This window comes from Nannospalax galili, unplaced genomic scaffold (genome assembly GCF_000622305.1).
Source record: "Nannospalax galili isolate Female #2095 unplaced genomic scaffold, S.galili_v1.0 scaffold442, whole genome shotgun sequence".
NCBI lineage: Eukaryota > Metazoa > Chordata > Mammalia > Rodentia > Spalacidae > Nannospalax > Nannospalax galili.
In genome coordinates, this window is record NW_008348806.1 from 260549 (window position 1) to 281009 (window position 20461).

Sequence of the window (20461 nt, forward strand, 5' to 3'; positions counted from 1 at the left end):
TTTGAGACAGGGTCTCCCTGTAGCCCCAGCAGGCCTGGAACTCACTATGTAGATCAGGCTGGCCTCGATCTCATAGAGAGTTCCTGCCTCTGCCCCAGGAGGCTGGTGTGCTAGGATTAAAAGTGTGAGCCACCACCCCAGGTAGCCTCCCTTTTTTTCACTGCTAGACTTTCACAAACAACTATAAACATCTGTTAATATGAGATGACTGATTTTAGAAAAAGTGAAATATACATATATAAAATAACTTTTAGCCAAATGTCGTGTCTTACCTCGGCACAGACACTGAAGTTTAGCAACACCTACAGATCAATGGAGGTATTGCAGAAGATCCATAGCCTAAAGGGAAAAAAGGAGCATAATTTACATCTAAGGAGGTCATAGAAGATGCACATTAAACAAACGTCCGTGAATAACATGCAGTGGTTTCTTTGCAGAATTACACACAACAGTCTTTGTCAATGAGTGCCAACATTTAGCTGCTTTCTTAATGAAAGTTTTGGTGATCACCGGTAATGATTTTAATTGGTTTATCAATGTAACTTATGGCTCAAACACCAAATCCATTTCAGTGTCCTAGAGTTACGTAAGATATACTTGTGGAGCATTACTGTAGGAAAACGTACACAAAACATGAGAACTTAAATAATAAGCACTGACATGGTACGGTCCAGGAACGGCAGAAGAAAATGTGAACCAAACACCCAATGCCACTGAAGACGAAGCAGAGACAAGGACTGTCAGTAAATCCAGGGTGATACATGGGGAGGATCGAGCCAAGTGTGCAAAGTGTGGCAAGTGGGGCTCGGTAAATGACTTGCTGAGTCTTCTACGTGGGTGGAGAGGGTGCTGCGCGATAAAGAATTGAAGTAGATTTTCATGCACAATTAAATAAAAGTCACGCTAAGGAAATATGGAGGGTGTGGGATAAAGTTCTGATATGTTCTGGAAAAGACTGAGAGGAGGAAATAAAAGGTCAGGAAGTTTCTTAAGCTTTGTATAGATTCACTTCTCCAAGTTTCAGTTCTGCAGGTGTCTGGGTCGAAGCCTCCCTCATTCCCACCCGATTTACCCCCAGCGGGGACCTGCTTTTGACGGAGGTCTGGGACATCCTCCACACCTGCTACAAGGACCACATGTGGTTGGTAAGTTGGAAATTCTTGTTTTCTTAACGCTCCCAGCATTTTCCATGATACTCAGGTAAAAATCAAGCGCCAGCTGCAGCTCAGAGCTTTCTGCGTCTTGGGGCCGCCAGCTGCGTCTTGTTTTCCAGTGAGCGTGAGCCGTGGTCTCGCGTTTGCGTTTCACACACGCTGCCCCTCCAGGGTGGACGCCCCATTTTCTTCACCGCGTGAAGAACCCCCACTCACTCTTTCCCGTTCAGCTAAAGAAACTCTTCTTCCAAGGAATTTTTTTTTTGTACTGGCTGGAAGTTGAACCCAGGGCCTCATACTTGCCAGGCAAGCAGTCTACCAAGTAGCACCCTGTGTGAGAACCTGCAGGGATTTCATTCCCATTAAAATTTAAACCCACCTTTGTCAAATGTGCCCCAAACTAGAAGTTGGGAGTATAACAGATTTGAAAATTCTCAGTCCAAATTCCTCTAGAGCCAGCAACCTTAAGTCAGATGCTACACACTGCTCTTCTGGGGTTCCAGACTCCTTTTATAAAATTTTTTATTTGTTATTTTTATTTTATGTGTATGAGTGTATCGCCTGCATGTGTTAAGTGCACCCATGTCGTGCAATGCCTGAGGACAGAAGAGGCTGTCAAATCCCCTGGATCTGGAGTTATGGACAGTTATTAGCTGCCATGTGGGTGCTGGGAATTGAACCCAGATCCTCTGCAAGAGCAGCCAGGGTTCTTAGTTGCTGAGCTCTCTCTCCAGCCCCCATCCTCCTTTTCATTTTTGAGAAGCAGTTTGACCTCTGCACATCTGTTACTTGCCCAGATGATCTACCCCTCCTAACCTTTCTCCCTCCAGAGAAGAGGTGTCTTATTTCCCTCCCAGTTCTTCCCGTTGAATCCTGGTGATGTGACTGGAACGCCCACTGGCTCTGTGTGAAGTGCAGGCTCTCATTTCTATCAGATGGTTTCAACATTGGACTATATCCAGAGAACTGCTAAAATGCCTTTAAAAAAAAGAGATTTATTTTTAAATTATTGCATATGTGTGGGTCTGTGCATGTTGCCCACTGGCTCTGTGTGAAGTGCAGGCTCTCATTTCTATCAGATAGTTTCAACATTGGACTATATCCAGAGAACTGCTAAAATGCCTTTAAAAAAAGAGATTTATTTTTAAATTATTGCATATGTGTGGGTCTGTGCATGTGTGTGCAGTGCTGACAGATCCCAGAAGAGGGCATCTTATCCCCTGGAGCTGGAGTTGCAGGTTGTTGGGAGCCACCAGGCATGGGTGCTGGGGACTAAACTCAAGTTCTCTACAAGAGCAGTGAGTGGTCTTAACCCCTGAGCTGTCTCTCCAGGTCCCTACAATATCTTTTGGAGGAATGTGTTTTTGGGTGATAAACTGTCAGGCTCTCCTTTCTTATCCTTGGGAAGATCAAAACAAGCCCCAGCAACGTCTGTAAAATGGCCTTCATCTTTCAGGACTCTATACCATTGATGAGCAAATAGCTCATCTGGCTTTCAAGAGCAGAGACAAGAAGGGAAGGAATCCCAGTCAGCCTAGAGTCTCTGCCACCCCATGGTGAAGAGGGCGTGCTCAGTTCCTGTAGCTGCTGCAACACAGGACCACATGCTGGGTAGTTTAAAAAGCAACAGCTTCTTAGCTCACAGTTACAGAGACCGGGTCCAAGATGGAGGTTCCATCAGGGTTGGCTCCCCCTGTGGTCATGAGAAACTGCTCTGTGTCCCCTCAGTCTCTGGTGCTGGCTGACCTGCTCTGAAGTTCCTTGGCTCGTGGACACATCACACTTGGCCTTCATGAGCTCAGTGTTCTCTTGGCTGTGTCCCCTTCCATGAGGACCCCAGCAAACCAGGCCAGGCATCCTCCGTGTCCTCAGCTTACACGCAGCAATCTTAGCACTTCAATATCAGAATTTGGGGGAAAGAAACTCATCTCATCACTGAAGCGTCCAGGGATGGAAGCAAATGTAAAGTCCAAAATGGTAACACCTGGCATGAAGTTGCTAGAAGGGGTCAGTGGATTTGGGAATTGGGTTAAAATCCCAGATATCTGTTCCAGCCCTGGATGCAATTAAGAAAGACGATTCAAAACCAATCCTATACCTGGCCTGAACTATCTAGAATTTTTCCTGTAAAATAAATAGTAAATATTTCATAAAGCATGTGATCAAAAAGATATTTGTGCTGTTTGTATCAGACTTTAAATGGCTAAATTAGAGGAAAGGTGTTCTGTGCTGTGGAAGATCAAAAGTTCTTGAAATCCTTACTAGGTTTTGAGCTCAAACTGTAACACAGCTGCAAATAGTAAGAGTTCTCCTCAGAGGTTCCAAATTTAGAGGTTGAAGTTTGAGAGGAAACCAGACGTCACCTATTTAAAAGAAGAGAACGGGGGATTCAAAAGACTATTGAAGCAAGGGTTGTTGGAGCAGTGAAGAGGTGGAAAAGAGGCTGCAGAGACCCAGTCTGCCTTCTCCGCCAGCTGTTGGGATTTCAGTTCACGGGACAGACCTTCAGAAGGAGAGCAAGCTGTGTCCCGCACTCATCGACGTCTCCTCTTGGGTTGGGGTGAGCTGCCTCTCTCAGACCTTTGGTCTTCGAGTCCAGCTCGGAGCAGTAGTTCCTCTTGGGTCCTTGGCGGCCTCTCAGCCATCTCACCAGCAGGTAGGTGTGCAGTAACGCTTGGTCTGCTTTTTCCATTTGGCACTTTATATACTTCTTCATCCTTTTTAAAAGGAAAAAAGAGTAGTTAGACGTGCTTATAGTCTAAGAAGTGATGCAACTGATTGGGGAAAATAATGACCCTTTAAGCGTATTTCTGAAGTTCTTTTTATATCGACACTCCTGTGTTTTGCCAGTCACCGTAGTGTAGGCCCAGTACAGGCTGACGGTAACCTGGTACCGAGCTGAGCAAATAGCTGGGCTGTAGGTGCAGTTCAGTGGCAGAGCGCCTGCCTGCCCTGTTCAAGGCCCTGGGTTCAATCTCCAGCATCAGTTTCTTTAAAAGGCTGAGCTACATTCCTTGAAATGGTTCTCTAGTAAAAGCCGGTGGTAGTGTTGCAGAGACTCCTCACATACCAGAGGGTTTGGGAACTCAAGGGGGTGCATCAGTGTGACTTGTTTAACATTCACCATGTCCTATAATCATCTCTTCACTCAGACTTCAAGGTGATGTAAGAAACAACCCTCTCCCACAGTGGAGGCAGCCGCCCAAATGGTGTGTGTGTGTGTTTGGCGGGGGGTGTCCGTGCTCTTTAGAAGCCACAAACAGCAAAAGTCCAGTCAAGACCCATCTCAGACTGATGTTGGGAAACCTCCTTTCACCCTCTCTCCTTCCACCATCTCTCCTCCTCCTCTTCTCCCCCCCACCTCTCGCTCTTTTTCTTCAAATATTTATGTGAATGAAACCCACTCTATTCACATTACTGGGGAAAAGGAACCAGAAACTCTCTTAGAATACCTGATGCAAAGAGAGAAAGTTTTCATGTCAGGTTGAGCAGATGCCTCATGCTCACTCTCCCAATTACCTCCTTTCTGGGAGAGTGTTACTGGAAACTTCCAGTTCAGGCATGAGGCACTGGAAGCCTGTCTCTAACCCAGGGCTGGATCCATTTTTTATAAGGTCTGTAGTTTAGTGAAATTAGAATTTGAACCCAAGCCTAGCTATAAATCCTGTTTGTTTGTTTGTTTGTTTTGAGATGGGGTCTCACTATAGCTCCCAGAAGGGCCTTGACCTCAAAATTCTGTTACCTCAGCCTCCTGAGTGCTGAGATTGCAGGTGTGGTACCACCACACCACAGCCCAAATCCTGTTCTCATCATAACTTTTGAGAGGTTTCTAGTGTTTAGAATTTACTAAGCTTTAATTGGCTTTCATGCAATTTTAGTTCCTGTCTTCATCCATGTGCTGTAGGCTATTGGGAATTATGTCAGTCATAAGAAGAGTAATTTCTTAAGGATATGAGATTTTGAACGCCCCCTCCTCTCTTTTCTGTTTCTTCCTGGAGGCAGAGCCAAGAATTCCATGGCAGGTTGTTGTTGGCCAGAATGTAGGACTCTGCTGGACACCTACACATTTAAAGAGCTTATTATAGTTTCTTTTTTCTTTCCCCTCTCTTAGTTATTGGATAAATATAGAAAACATAATGCCCCTGAGAGTGAAAAGCTATCAGACAGTATTGAATTTTCTTGTCTAGACTTGGAGAAAACTGCAGGATGAAGCAGGGATAATTACATTGATATCGGAGGTACTGGTTTGGGATCAAAACCTCTCCACTTCTTCCGAGGTGAGCAGGTGATGTAAAAGCCTTGGCTACAGTCGGTCACCTGCAGCAGAGGTCTCACAGCGCTGCAGATGGCTGTGGGGATCTACGTGAAGATCTGGAACCCCACAGCCACATGGCCGTGGCACCCCTCCCCTCCTGCCCCGCCCCCACAAATGCTGCCAACCTCTCACAGCACCCTTGGCTCACTACAGCAAAGCTTCCTAAATCTCTTGTACCTCAAAAGACCTACTGAGTTGCCTGACGCAATTTCACACTAGGAAAAAAAGCTCAGGGAACGAAGGGACACAGCAGAGTCAGGACCGCAGAGTCAGGACCATGCGAACCTAATCAGGAGCTTCATGCGGTTGGTGAGTCCAAGGGCCGCCTCTATCACCATTGAGTTTCCTTAATTTGGAAATTTGTGTATCCTTCCTATCATGAATGGGAAGGAGCTCGTACCGATCAAGAAGACCCAGTTACAAGGAGCGAAGGGTACAGCACACACAGCAAAATTTGAGCTCTTAGTGTTCCCAAATGATGCAAGTTCTCAGGCCCTACTGAGCATGTCTGCAGGGACAGGGTAGGGAGGCCTCAGTGTGCCAGTCTCCCAGGCAGGGGGACAGGGACTGGCAGAGCTGCTCAGTACTGCCAGCATGTCATGCTAACTTGAAGAGGAAGTGCGTGTAAGGTGAGAAGGACACGCCTCCCGTGGACTGAGCAGCGAATTCCCCAGCAGCCCTAACCCACCTGGACTCTCAGCAGGAACACAGAACAGAGATGGATTTGTGCTGCGCTTAGCACGCAGGTCCCTGTTCCTGGCTGTGACTCCAAGCCTGCTTACCTCAGGGATGCGGGATTTGGCAAAGGGGAATTTATGGCAACCAAGGCTATTTCAACTATGGGCAAATGTGGACATATTTTTAGTAAGGGGGCAGAAACAGTTGGTCAGTTGAACAACTGAATCTAGGCATTGGGTAGGGGCTGTGTGGGTTCAGGATTGGCAGTGAGAGTTTCAGCATGCATGGTGACACTGCAGCCCAACCGTGGAGGGAATGCAGTATTGTGTGTGCATGTGTGTGTGTGTGTGTGTGTGTGTGTGTGTGTGTGCCTGAAGCACTTGGGTAATTTGGAGCCCCTTTCATTCAAGGAAATAGCCTGTGAGTTTATGAACTAAACACGTGTAAGCTTTAAAGGTTACATAGCATAGTCTAATCATTGTGATTGTGAATTACTTCTAGTCCAACTTTCCATAAAACCTGCGTCGACCTTGAATTAACAGAAAGCGGAATGTTTGGCTCAGCACTCTGTCCTAAGGTGACTAGAGCCTCCGTTAATTTCCAATCTCTGGCCAGGCTGCTTTTCGCATTCTACGAAGGTACTTGTGAGTGAACGTGGCAGGTGCTGATGGCGGCCCTCCAAATCACAGTGTTGCAGTCCTCCCTTCTGATCTCTAATTCTCCCAGTGCATGCAAATCTCATCTGTTCACTCTTTGCGCTTGGAACCCCACAGCTGCTAGCTTGGCCCTTGGCTCTGTGCAGCTCTGAACTTGCAGAGGAACTTTGGAGTTCTGCTGTGTCCTCACATCTAATGTCTGCTTTCCTCTCTCCACCACCTCCATGCACGTACCGCTCTCACTGAATGAGTACCATGTGGCCAGTGGTTTCCATGGTTCCCACAGGAGACCGTCTTAGACAATACAGACAACTCTTCTGAACCATCCAGGAACTTGACTCACTGTCACAAGGTTTTATCTGCAGGTGATGAGTTGACCGAAATCTGAGTTGCCCAGATTAGAACGCACCAATGTCCACTCTTCGGCAACACAAATATCCTGGGTGTTTTTCCAGTTATTGATGCATAGCCCTGGCTCTCAGCCTTCACAAAGCTTTGAAGTCCACCACGGCCATCCCCATCTCTGACTTCATTATTTCTCATTCCTCTGAGCTGACCCGTCTGAAACACTCACATTTCTTGACTCTGATTTTGAACTTCTGTCCCTCTGTCTGGATTAGTCTTCATTTGTACTCAATGCCTGGGGCATTTTCAGGTTTTGTGGGACATTTAATCCCTTTGGACAACTTTGAGGTGTGGAGTTTATTTGATGCCGATTGGTTGTTTGTATATTAACATCAGAAAACAATTTGGGGCAGAGGGGGACGGTTGGGCTGTATTTTATACACAGAGCATTATGAAACTTCTTAAAGGAAGAAAACTGAGCCCTGGGGACTGAGGCTGTTCCAAAGGTTTTGTAAGAATCTCATTTTCTTTATTTCCCTCTGTGTGTGTGTCCTTTCCACACACACACAGAAGCCTTGGCAGGTTTCTGTAGACAAACTAGAAACGTATTTGAACCTCTCTCTTCTAAGACAGAATTCGAATTCGAGCATGCAGGTCTACCAGGACAGTAGGGCTCTATCGGGAGCATGTGGTTCTGTGAGGGCTGTGTGGTTCCAGGGCTCCTCCCTCAAGGCCACGGCTGGCTCCCACTTGCCCAGGATCATTTGCAGAGCCCAGGCTGAGTTCTAGCAAAGAATGTAAAAGAGTTGGGCTGCCTCTGAGGCTATTTAGAAGATAACTGAACAATATCTTAGCCTGCTATCTTTGAATGGCTCTTGGCAGGCACTGCCATCTCCCGTCAGAGCTTTGACTATGTTTTTCCTGGTCTCTGTCTCCAAGCTTCAGAGGCAAAGACTAAGGACACCGCTCTCTGTAGGAAGCATATTTACTCAGTAACAGAAGATATAAAGAGCCTTTTCTGTTATTTTTATTTAATCCTTAACAAGTGAACCTGGAGCACCACAACAGGGTGATAAGGAAATGGACAGGGGCTGGGGCGATGGCCCGGCAGTGAAGGGAGTGTGCTGCTCTCCCAGAAGATAGGGTTCCCTTTCCAGGACTCAGGCAGGAGGCTGACAAGTGCCTGTAACTCCAGCTCCAGGGGAACTGGCGCCCTCTTCTGGCCTCTGAAGGCATCTGTACTCATGTGTATATACACACATCCACATGAAAATAATTTTAAAGGAAAATTGAGATGCTACAACACACCATAGCTGGAATGTCCTTCTGAAAATGCAGTCGCTATAAGAAAGATTTCAAAAGTCCTATTTAACAGACCCCAATTTGACCCAGAAAGTTCTCAATTTTCAGGTACTTGAACCAGGAATTTATAATCTTCCTCAAGACAGGAATTTAGAGCTGACTGAGAAACTGTTCTTCAGATTTGATTCTCCTGTAGTTTTTCCTTTCTCGGTTCTTGCAAAACTTGAAGCATGTTTATCTGTCTCTGCATAACTCGGGACACTGTACAAAGACAGGCATGAAAAAATAGTCACAAGCACTTGGTGTGGCAGCAGCGTTCAAACTGTGTGCAGGTCTCAGCCTGGCGGTCTGTCTCTTCACTCCCTTCAAATATCACAAAAATGACTGCAGGTTTGCACACACTGCCTTTAAATGAACATAACCCTCATGCTCCGTTCTGTAGAGTACCAGCGTGCATGGTGGCTGTTACTGGCTGCCACCCAAAGTCCTGTGACACAGGCTCCACCGAAGGCCCTAGATTAGCTCTACAGCTGCATTACACCAGCCCTGCATGTACGACCCCAACTAAATCGCAGATGGAGCTCCCTGGGTTAAAGCCATGGTTCGATTACTATGGACAATTTTTTTCTAATGGGCAGATCTTAGGAGAGTCCTGTCACTTTTTTTTTTTACTTTATTTTTTTAGTTTTTACAAAAACTTTATTGAGAATTTCATACATGCATATAAGGTGTTTTGATCAAATCCATGCCTACTCCCTCCCCTCCAACATTACCCCCTCTGAAGAGGTAACCCTAAAATCTTTTAAGGATTAGATACAAGCTCCCAAATACTTTTGACATTTTTGGCCTTAGAACAGTATGTTGCTAACAGGCCCAAGAATATTTTGACTTTTAGCCAAGAAATTGGCTACATTTCTTTGGGGTCTTTTTACCCTAACTGCGTAGCCAATTCCTACCTCCTATTCTTATCACGCCATCCTCTGAAGGGGTTACCCAAATTCCCAGTAGGGAATAGGGACACAGACTGCTCTGGCTTCTTCCATGCTGAACAGGGACGCAGGGTGAGGCAATTGGGGTACCCCTTCAGTGGGTCCATCTAAAATACTCCCACATTGCATAGCTCTTGTCTCTAAAGGGAGAAGAAAGTCCTTGACTGGTGAATAGGAGATGTGAAGGAGAAGTAAAGGCAAGAGTAATTAGCATTACAAGTTCTAGTCAGGGAACTAGAAAAAAGTCAGAACAGGGCAATTTTCAAATGTCCATATGAGAATCCTACTATGGTCAAATTTTTAAAAAGATTTTAAGATTTCCTACCAAGGGGATGGGGGGAGGGGAGAGACAGTGAGGAGGGGATGAATAAAAGCAAAGGTCAATGTCATATGTATGAAAATGCCATAATTAAAAATTTTAGAGAAATGCAAACGAGTTCTTTGCCCAGTCATTATCTTATCATAGGAAACAAACCATAGAGTATAATTCCAGAATTTTAAAAGATTATAGGGATTCACACATGCACAGAGGGCAGCAGGCTTTCTGATCTGAGTGCTACCCTCACGGCCCCTCAGCACGGATGAACCTTGCAAAGGCCAGGTCGGCTGAGGCTTCAAGCCTGCGGCTGTATGAGAGGCTGAATCTGTGCGCTTGATGAAAGGTTAACTTCGAGTACATTTCTAGATGCACAGAATCCCCTGTGCTTTCAGGAGGGGAATCAAATGTATGGAGCCTTCCTTTCTTCAAGGCGCGATAGACACCCCATTATGAAGTCTTAATTACAACAATATCCCTGTGAACAAGATCTTATTCCCATTTTTACCACTACGAAAACCAAGGCAAAGAACAGGAAATGATTTCCCTCAGAAAACCCGACTGTGATCGAGCCCAGGCTGGGGACCCTTGAGTTTGTTTCTAATGCACCAGGCCAGCTCAGATCACTGAAGCCATCTTGCATAGTTAAACCTGGGATGATGTAACTCAAGGACACACAGGAGAAAAACCACCCTTGAACCAACAAAGTGCAGCACGTCTGGGAAAACAAGACGTGTGACTCTGCACACCTGATTCCTGGGGAAATGCAGGACCCCAGCCAAGTGAGCTGGGGAAGGGTACATGTGGAACACAGTTCCACTGAAATAGGAATGTCAACAGAAAAAAAGATAGAAGTCCAGGTGTGCAAACGGAGTCAGTCAGGTAGACCCTGGGAGGTCATTCTGACAGGACAGGCCCATGAGCACTCAGGTCCTACCTGATAACCAGCTTTCCAGCAACAGACCCCCAGTGTGCATTGCTACCCACCTGCTCCTGCGGAAGATGCTGTATGTGGGTTGTCTAGAGTAAGTGCCCACGGCCAGGTGGAAGTACTACTGTGTGTCTGTCTAGCTTGGCATGGCAGACTAATGCTGAGGAGCACACCCTCTGTAGCCAAGGTGCCTGGGCTGCTTTTACTCTATTTACTCATTTGTAAATTAACAGTGATACTAGTATTTGTTTTTGTTTTTCATGTTAAGATAAAAAGAATTTCAAATGGTGCCACAAAGTAAGCCACCAGGGAGACGGGATAGCATGAGACTTTAAACAGTTTATAGTAACATTATACTGTTACCTGCATTAATATAAAACAGGTTGTCTTGTGTTTAGTTTTTAACTATACTTATTTTACAGGTGTATTTTATTATAAGGATAAAGTACTTTGTCTAATTTAGTCCTCATTTTCAAATGGACCACTGGAAACGCAAAGGAGGAGGTGGGAATTCTGGGGCTGCTAGTTGCTCACTTAAAGGCAAGGACTTTTCCTGGTGCACCAACAATGACTCTGACTCGCATCAGGGCTGTCTGCACCCTGCGTGGCTCTAGAAACAGACCTTTGAGCCTACTTTCTGCCAGGCCTTCCCCAGTAACAACCACTGGCTCCTCACCTGTATTAACCAGCTCCAGTTCAGGGCCACCCTAGGGGAGCTGTGGCTGTGTAAGATGATCCATTCTGATGTTAAGAAGTGTACAGAGATCTACAAAGATACCCCCTCAGAAAGCAAAGGGCAGCCCGGTCTAAGCAGAAATCGGGGGAAAAAGATCAAGAGCTTGCCTTTCCTCCCAGTTCAGACTGGCAGGTGGACTACATGTTATGTACATGATGGAGAATGGATCCTGGCAGCGAGGAGACCCAGACCCTGGTTTGAGAATACTTTTCCTGTGGGGGGGGGGGACATGTGGTCAAAGCCTTCAGCCAATGCGAGATCTTCAAGTGAACATTTGCTGTTGCCTAGCTGCCTACACCCTCCCCTTCATGGAGATGGGTTATCAAAGCTCAGAGAAGTTCAAAAACTGAACATTGAAGAACACTCTTGCTATCTTCATCGCTATGGAGGTTTTTTCGATGTTGTGATGGTTAATCTCTTTAATGATCATTATTGTGTATGGAGGTTATATGCGACAGAGGACAGCTTTGTGGAGCTGATTCTCTCCTTCCACCTTTATGAGGGTTCCAGGGACAGAACTCAGGTCACAGGCTTGCATGGCAAACACCCTTACCCACTGAGCCAGCCCTTTGATTAAGGAGACTTTGATATTAACCAGGATGCCATGCCCCATGCTGGCCTTCTTATGTGCATTACCTACAATGTATACAATCACAGACAGAGACCTGTTTGATAGCTGCCTCTCTCAACACTGCAGAGTAGGATGGAGAAGAGACTAAAGAGAGGTATTTCTCAGGAGGCTGCCTCAGCTCCTGAGGAGGTTAGGGACAAGCGTGAGCAGGCACTGGATGCTGAGCCCAAAGCCAAGGCCTCTTCTACTCACCTGCCCAAGAGGACCTTGTTGGATGAATTTAAGCATCAGCACTCTAGTGAGGACGCCTTGTCTGTGGCAATGGCAGATTTTGGGAGCACTTTGATAAAGATGGCTGGTCTCCATGGTATGCTGAGTACCACTACCCTGAAGAGCTCACCTAGAACTTCATGGGTGGCAACCTCATCACTGGAATGTTCCAATGATTGGACAAACTGGAGAAGAACGCCTTTGCCAGTGTTACCCAACAAGAGCAGCTTGATTTCTGGAGTTTGGGCAAATGTAACTGGCTATTTTTCAATCCTCAGCCTCCTCGTTCTCTGAAGCTGTAACTGTTCATCTCTTCCTAAGCCTGAGAATTTGGTGTAAATTTGTAAGGAATGGATAAATGTCCTTTAGAATGGGTCAATCACAATCACTTCTCTCCACCTACCGCTTCCCACCAAGTAAATACGTATTTTCAGTAAAAATAATAAAGACTGAAAACCCTTTTCATCTAATTTTTCTGATGAGAATCCAGCGGTGGCAGGTACTGGTTCAGTAGAGCGTTCTGGTGGAGAGGTTAGGTTGCAAAAGGACATGTGTGAAGATTCTGCTTTCTGCGTTCACCACCAGCTCCAGTGTCTACTGGGTTTCTGGTGCTGTGCTGGTGTTGAATTTGGTGCTAGGAGTCTGTAGTAAAACCTCACCAATTCACAGCTATACAGAGAAATGCTATCCACACTTATCCGATTTGGAGATTACAAATAAAAATTCGGCTACTTTTAAATTTTTGTTTTAAATTTATATTTGATAAAAATGGAAATTTTACATAATACCAATGAGGTACCATGTAGTATACTTTGTGTAAGGTTGGTGTATGTAAAACTGAGGCAGCTAGGGCTTGAAGAGCAAAGGAACTTGGTCCTAGTGACGCTTGTGGAGCCCAGATATCTCTATTTGTTCCATCTTCTGGACTGGTTTTGTGCTCAGAAAGGGACTTGGACTCTTCTCATGGTGACAAGAAGGTCCCCGGCAGCTCCGGGCTGTCACCTTGACCACTGAAGCGGTTTTAGTAGGTGTAGTGGTTTGAATGAGAAATGTCCCCCTTACACTCAGGTATTTGAGCACTGGGTCTCCAGTGGGTGGTGCTGCTGGGGGAGGTCATGGGACCTTTAGAAGGTGTGGACTTGCTGGAGGAAGTGTGGCACTGGGGGTGGGCCTCGAGTGTTCACAGCCTCACCTCACTTCCTTCGCTTTCTGCTTTGTGTGTGGTTGTAGACGTGAGTTCTGCATTTTCACACCCTGCCGCCTGATGCCATGCCTCCCAGCCACGATGAACTGCCCCTCTGGACCCGGAAGCCAAACTTGAGGCTTCAGTAACTTCCCTTTACCACGTGCTTCATCAGAGCAACAGGGAAAGTAACTGATACGGCAGCAAAGCGAGTCGTTACAATCCCTCAGCACTTTATCAAATGTTACTGACGGAAACAACGCTCAGCTTGGCCTTTGTAAGCTAATCAATCACCTGTCCGGGCTTTGGTCCTGATGAACCTTGTGGTCTACAATAAAGTGACTTAAAAAGAACGGTTGAAATGTGATTGTTAGAATCGAGGGAGAATTGGGTGATGAAAGTCAACTATATTAACTGATGGATTTAAGCAAGGTTCTCTTTGATTGCAAATAAAGAAATCCTTCTAAGTAGCTTAAAGCAAAGTGGAATTTGTTTTAAGACTCTTGTGGCTTCTGAGAGCAGAAAGTTTGATAGGCCTCACTGAGATCAAACATGAGGAGCTGAGGTAGCACAGTTGTCTCTCTCTCTCTCTCCCTCCCTCTCTCCTCTCTCTCTCTCTCTCTCCCCCTCTCCCCCTCTCCCCCTCCCTCTCTCCTCTCTCTCTCTCTTTGTCTCCCCCTCCCCCCATCTCTCCATCCTCTTCCCCCCTCCCCTCAGGTCTCTCTTCCTCTGCAGTTCCTCTTTAGCTGGGACATGTCTCTTTTAGGTCAAGAATCCCTCCTTTTCAAATACTCAGAATTGCCCCTCAGTCCTGGAGTGGTTAACTTCTCTAGCTCTTGATTCAAAATTCATAAAATAAGATTTCATTTGTCAAACTGCCCAAATGTGGCATAGAGGTGGGAGCAGAGCAGCCCCTGAGTGCGGACGGTTTGGCTTAGGATATGGAGCAGCTCATTTTTTCTGCCCTGGGAAATAGAATACTGGAATGTGGACAAAATACCAAAAATCAGTCCAACAACCCACACTTCTCTGCCTGAAACAAGAATTTGTTCTTGCTATAAATCTTCCTCCTGGGCTTGGTGTATATGCAGAGGTACAGGAGCCAAAGCTTTAAATGAAGGCAAGACAGAGACTCCAGTAAGGAGATCTCAAGTCAAAAATCAGTCCTGCCTGTCTGGCATCCAGGCCAAATACACAGGAAAGTTGGACAGTAAGGAACTCAGCAGCGCATGTCTTCACTGGTCAGGGTTAAAGGAGTAAAGGGGCCGAGCAAGACACTTCCTTCAGATTCACAGGCAGGGCAGAGGGTCAGAAAGTGATACCTGTGATTAGGAAACAGTTCCAACAAGTGGTGGTAAGGGACAGGTTCAGGACATTGCTCTGTTTCAGAGAAGGAAGTATCCTACCTCTAGGGCTGTGTTAGCTTTGCAGACCTGCCGTTATAAAATACCATAGGTTGGGTGCTTAACAGAATCTACCTTCCGTTCAGGTGAGGTGGTGCCTGTAATCCCAGGCAATCTCTGTGAAATCAAGACCAACCTGGTCTACATAGCAAGCTCCAGGCCAGTAGGGGCTACAGGAAGACCCCATCTCAAAACAGAATCTATGTTCCCGCAGCTATGGAGGCTTGAGGCTAAGATTAAAATATCAGTGGGTTTGGTTTCCTCTGTGAGTGACTTGCAGGGGTCACCTTCTCTCTCATCCTATGTCCACCCACTGTATGTTGCCATACACCCACACTTCCTCATGCGAGTACTGGTTATATAGGATTATGTCCTACCCTAAAACATTCATTTCACTTCCATTTCTTCCCCAACAATCCTATCTCCAAACACAGTCACATTCAGAGCTACTTGGGGTTAAGAGTCTCTATTAAGAATTCCCAGCTGTGTATAGAACAGCTGGCCAGGCACCACACCCAGCTAAGTCCTACAGGAAACATGCTTCCCCAGAGCCATCTCTGTCCCATGGCTCCTGTGCCCTGGCTACCATCCTGGGTAACATCCTGAAGTTCTGTCACCGGGTCCCCACACGAGTAGGTCTTCTTGTTTACTGTCCTTAGATCTGCTCAGTTAGTTCAAGCCACCGTTATTTTACAGCTTAGGTGAGTGCTTTCTTCCACAGTATGAATTTGCAGAGGGACATACAATTCAGGGACAAGAGGAAAATCCCAGAGCAGTGATCTTGAAGGGTCAGGCAGGGGAGGGTATGAGCCCACAGGCAGAAGAGTAGAAACAAAGGTGTAAAAACAGGAATACGCATGGCTGAGCTGTGGAATGCACCCTGGTTCCGTTTGGTGTAGTTTAGGATGATTGAGGACTGGAAACTGGCGACAACAGGTGCGAAGGCAACTAAGGATTATCGAGGGTTTGTATGAAGGTAGACAAAGCCGTGGAAACAGCCCTCGTATGTCATAGTTTATACACAGCGAAGGTTTATTTCTTTGTCTGGGGTGGTGCAGGGGGCATCAAGGGCCCACAGCCATTCCCTTCACACAGTGACTCGGGGATTTCATCTCCATCTTAAGGCCCTCGTCTTTGTGGTTAAGTTGCTCGCCATGTTCAGCATTTGCACTCAAGGTCCGAACCACCAAGCCGTGGGCCTCACCCCGTGGGTCTTTTCTCGTGGCTGGCTATAAATCTGTTTAGGGAAAAGATGGAAGACCATCCACACATAATAGGAGCTGTCTTCATTATAACCTCATAGGTCACAACAAGGAATTTGGGTTTTTATATGAACACAAGACTGTGACTTGAGGATTTTTAAAGAGGATTGAGGAGATGCTATTTTAATTTGCTTTTTAAGAAGAGTCTCACTCTGTGACCCAGGTCAGCCTGGAACTCCGTGTTCATGTAGTTTGGTGTGGTGTGGCTTAAGACACATGTGAGTTAGAAACTGGTGAAGAAATGAAGTTGTAAAGGTAATTAAGTATTGGATTATCTACAGGTCTGTGTAAAGGTGGGCACCTTCCTGCCCCAGCTTCCTGAGTGCTGGGATTACAGGCATGAGCCTCTATGCGTGACTGGGTTTTATTCTAATTATTATTATTATTTATTATTATTATTTGAGATGGGGTCTCCCTGTAGCCATAGCTGGCCCAGAACTTGCTATGTAGACCAGGTTGGCCTCGATCTCACAGAAATCCATCTGCCTTTGCCTCCCGAGTACTGGGATTAAAGGAGTGCTTGGCACTGGGTTATGATTTTTAAACTGCAATTCTGGTAGTGTCATGAGAAAAGGATTTATGGACCAAGATTAGAGGCAAAGACATGATTTGTGGAGGTGGTTCTGTAAATTCCAGTAAATGGCTCTGAATCAGAGCAAGGCTGGGAGACGGTGGATGACGGGACAGCTTCACTGCCCCTCTGGAAGCCATCTCCTTGGGATTTCTGCCTGATTGCTGGTGGGGGAACAGAGAGGGGAAGATTCTAGAAGTAATCTCCTCAGGACTTCTGCTTGATTCTGGTGAGGGGACAGGAAGCAGAAGAGTCTAGTGACCCACAATTTCTGACTTGGGTGACAAGACTTTGGTAATATTAATGAGAAGAAGGGAGGGGAGGCTCAGTTCTGAACAGTGAACTTGAGATCTTTCACTGTGGAATCCAGATGCCTTTCGTGGGAGTTTTGTTTTCAGAATCACATTTTCACAAAACCATATGAGGCCCCCCAAAATTAAATTATAGTTATTACAAGAGGGAGAAAGGTGATTGAACTCACAGACAGATGACCTCATCTATGATATCCATGGACATATGGGACAGGGAGCCTCTGGCTTCCTGATTTCCATTCTAAGGCCAAGTAGAAAGACTCTTCAGTGAAAAAGGGCAGTTTAAATATGTCTATTTATAAAATAAGTGTTTTAGCAATTTTCCAAGTATTTAATGACAAATAAGAACATATATGCCTCAAAGAGCAGAGATTCTCTTGCTATACAAAGATGAATCATCACAGGAAGGTTTTCTGAACCTGAAATCATGTAGCCTCGTGTATGCAGGCGTAGTCATGAAGTACAAGATGATCTTTAGACTTCACTCTTAGAAGAGTCCATTGGAAAAGGAAAGAAAAAGAAAAAATCCGAGAAATTAAAAAGAAGACGAAAGAAAAAAGGTAAAAAGAAAAGAAAACGGTAAAAAACAGTGAATATATTAACAGATAAGAGGTGACCGTTTCATTCCTCCGTCTGTCTTCCCACAAACAGCAAGTTTTTTTGTTGGAACCCTATGCCGTTTACATTTATGTTTTCATTTGTCTGTTCATGCAAGGACAGGCTCAAGGTAATTAGTACCAGATTAAAGACAGTCATGTGATCACTGAATTAGAGACAGGAACCAAAGAAAGATCCTAAGAAGTCACTAGTAGGAAAAATATCAAACCTAAATCCTAACCAGATGTTAGAGAACATTTGGCTTTAGATGATGATATTAAAAAGAATGTAAATGTTTTAAAATAGCACTGTTCTCAAATATTTCTCCACATAATCATCTCAGTGAGGATTATTGCGGTAAATCGTGTAAGCCATCATCATTTTAGCAAGCGTCACCTACAAATCACATTTCAGTTCACTGTACTGGAAAACAGTCCTGCCGTTTGCTTTTCTTGCTCTGTGTAATCTGGCCCCAAGCCTCCCGGATGTCTGAGCACTGATTCTTGGGTGATGAATTTTGTTTATTAACTCTTTCATCCATTTATGAGTTCTGATTTTCGCTTTTTAATAACAAAATGTTTTAGATGAGACACTTTTAGGGCTGAGGATGTAGCTCAGATGGTAGAGGGCTTGCCTAGCATGTACAAGGCCTTGGACTTAATCTCCAGTACCTTGTAAAAATAGATTGTGGCATGCAGGCCTATAATCCTAGCCCTCGGGAGCTGGAGGCAGAAGGATCAGAAATTCAAGATCATCCTTGGCTTTATAGAGAATTCAAGGTCAGCCTGAACAATGTGAGATTCTGGTCCAAAAATAAAATTAAAAATATTACTTAGAATCTTTCTCTACGTCTTTGTTTCAAAGAAAAGAAATATAAACAGTATTCCAAAATAATCAGACTGCTGCATAGAACTGGACTTTGGCTCTAAGGTGTCACATTTTTTACCTTAAAGTTAAAGGTCTGTATCTTGTGTAAGAGCTAATATTTATCACACACATCACTTATTTTCTCATTGCTGTGACCAAATATCTGCATAAACAACTTAAAGGATGAAAGATTTCTTTTGACTCACTGTTTCAAAGGTTTCCATGGCACTGTAGTGGGGGAGGTGTGCAGCGTAGCTCTTCCACGGGTATGTAGAGTTCTTCATGTGGTGGCTGGACTGGGAAACAGAGAGTGGACCCAAGCCAAGGGCCTTCAAAGACTCAGACCCACCTCCACCAGCCAGGCCTGTAAAGGCCCCTCTGCCTCCTAAATAACACAGACGGGGACTCGGGTATTCAAAACATGAGTCTGTGGGGAACATTTTAGATTCAAATCATAACACCCCACTTAAGTGGAAAGGGAACTATAGAACAGGCTCTCCATTCTCTGTAATAGGAAACAAAATATGAACTGGAGAGATGGCTCAGCAGATAAAGGCGCTTGCTCACAAGCCTGATGACCTGAATTCATTCCCTGGAACCCACATAAAGATGGAAGGAGAGAACTGATTCCGCAAAGTTGTCCTTTGACCTCCACACACAAGGTGCGGCATACGTACATCCAAAATCCACATATACACACACAAACACACACACACACACACACACACATAATAATACATAGTTTAAATATTTTTTTGTTTTGAGACAGGATAACCCAGTAGCCCCAGCTGGCCTGGAACTCATTATGTAGACTAGGCTGGCCTTGAACTCACAGAGACCCGCCTGCCTCTGCCTCCCAAATGCTGGGATTAAAGGTGTGCATCACCATGTCCGGTGTAATATTTATCATCATCATGATCATCATCATCATCATCATTATTATTATTATTATTTTTAGCTTTTCAATTTTTTAAAAAATTTTAATAACTACTTGATTAGAAGAAGCATTTCATTACAGCTTTAACATATTCAGTAACACTCCAGAGCAAGAGTACATCTCTTCCACAAGTGGGTGCAAGTTTCTAGGTTCACAGTTAAATTAATACAGATCATTGTTTTTGCTACTAACACAGATGTTGGTGCTTGCATCTCTAATCTGTATGTATCTGGTTATTACTAGTCATAATCGGCTGCACTTGGATCCTTGGCCCCTGTGTATGTCTATAAAGTCATTGGGTAGATTTCAATAGTAATGTTTATCACCTCTACTAATTAACATGACGTAAATTTCCATGCTCCCTCCTCAAATATAATAACTTCTTAAAAATTTGTTGTGTGTGTTTGTATCACACAGAACATCCCAAACCATCTCATTCGACTATACACGCACTTCCCAGATGGCACCCTCCCATAGCCTCCCCCCACCACTAGAGCCCTTATACTCTGTTATCCCTGCTACTGTCCTCTGTGTTGTTAGCACCCCCAGCCATTCCCCAGTACTTATCCATCTGGTGAATCTAGTCAGCCTATCTAGAGGTCTTTGTTTTAGGAAGCTCAGCTGTTCCTCATCTAGCAGAAATCAGGTGTCAATATTCCTTTAGATAAGATTGGGGTCTGGTGGTCATTTTCCCAGTTCTATGCTGAGTTACTATCTGGGAGTCCCTTTGGCCACCCTGGCCAACAACTCCAAAGAAGGTATCTCCTATCTGGCATTGTTGCTTGTTATATAGCCTTTAGCTATACATATGGACTCTTCAAAAATTATATTGGCCCCTTTAATCTTTGGTTATACTTTCCTTTTGGGTGTTTAAGGCCATATAGTTGGACCAGATAAACCAATTTATTTTTATTCTTCAGGTCATTTGAGGATCTGTTCCTCAGGAGTCACATGGGCTTGGGAGGAGCCCATGGCTCCTTTCTTTTACCAGTTCTGCCTATGTGAAGATAAATCCGAGGTCCTACTCAACCATGGCTGGCTTCGCTTGGAAGCATGGAGGAAATGAT

The 20461-nt window shown here is 45.0% G+C and overlaps 1 long non-coding RNA gene across 1 annotated transcript in view; it reads left to right on the forward strand.

The window, feature by feature from the left end:
• The first annotated feature begins 338 nt into the window (after positions 1-338).
• The window catches only part of LOC115072521, a 94519-nt gene continuing 74396 nt past the window's right edge, over positions 339-20461 (forward strand). The window contains exons 1-2 of the long non-coding RNA XR_003851571.1: positions 339-1145; positions 2611-3810. This is a non-coding gene — a long non-coding RNA (uncharacterized LOC115072521). The remainder of the gene's footprint in view (positions 1146-2610; positions 3811-20461) is intronic.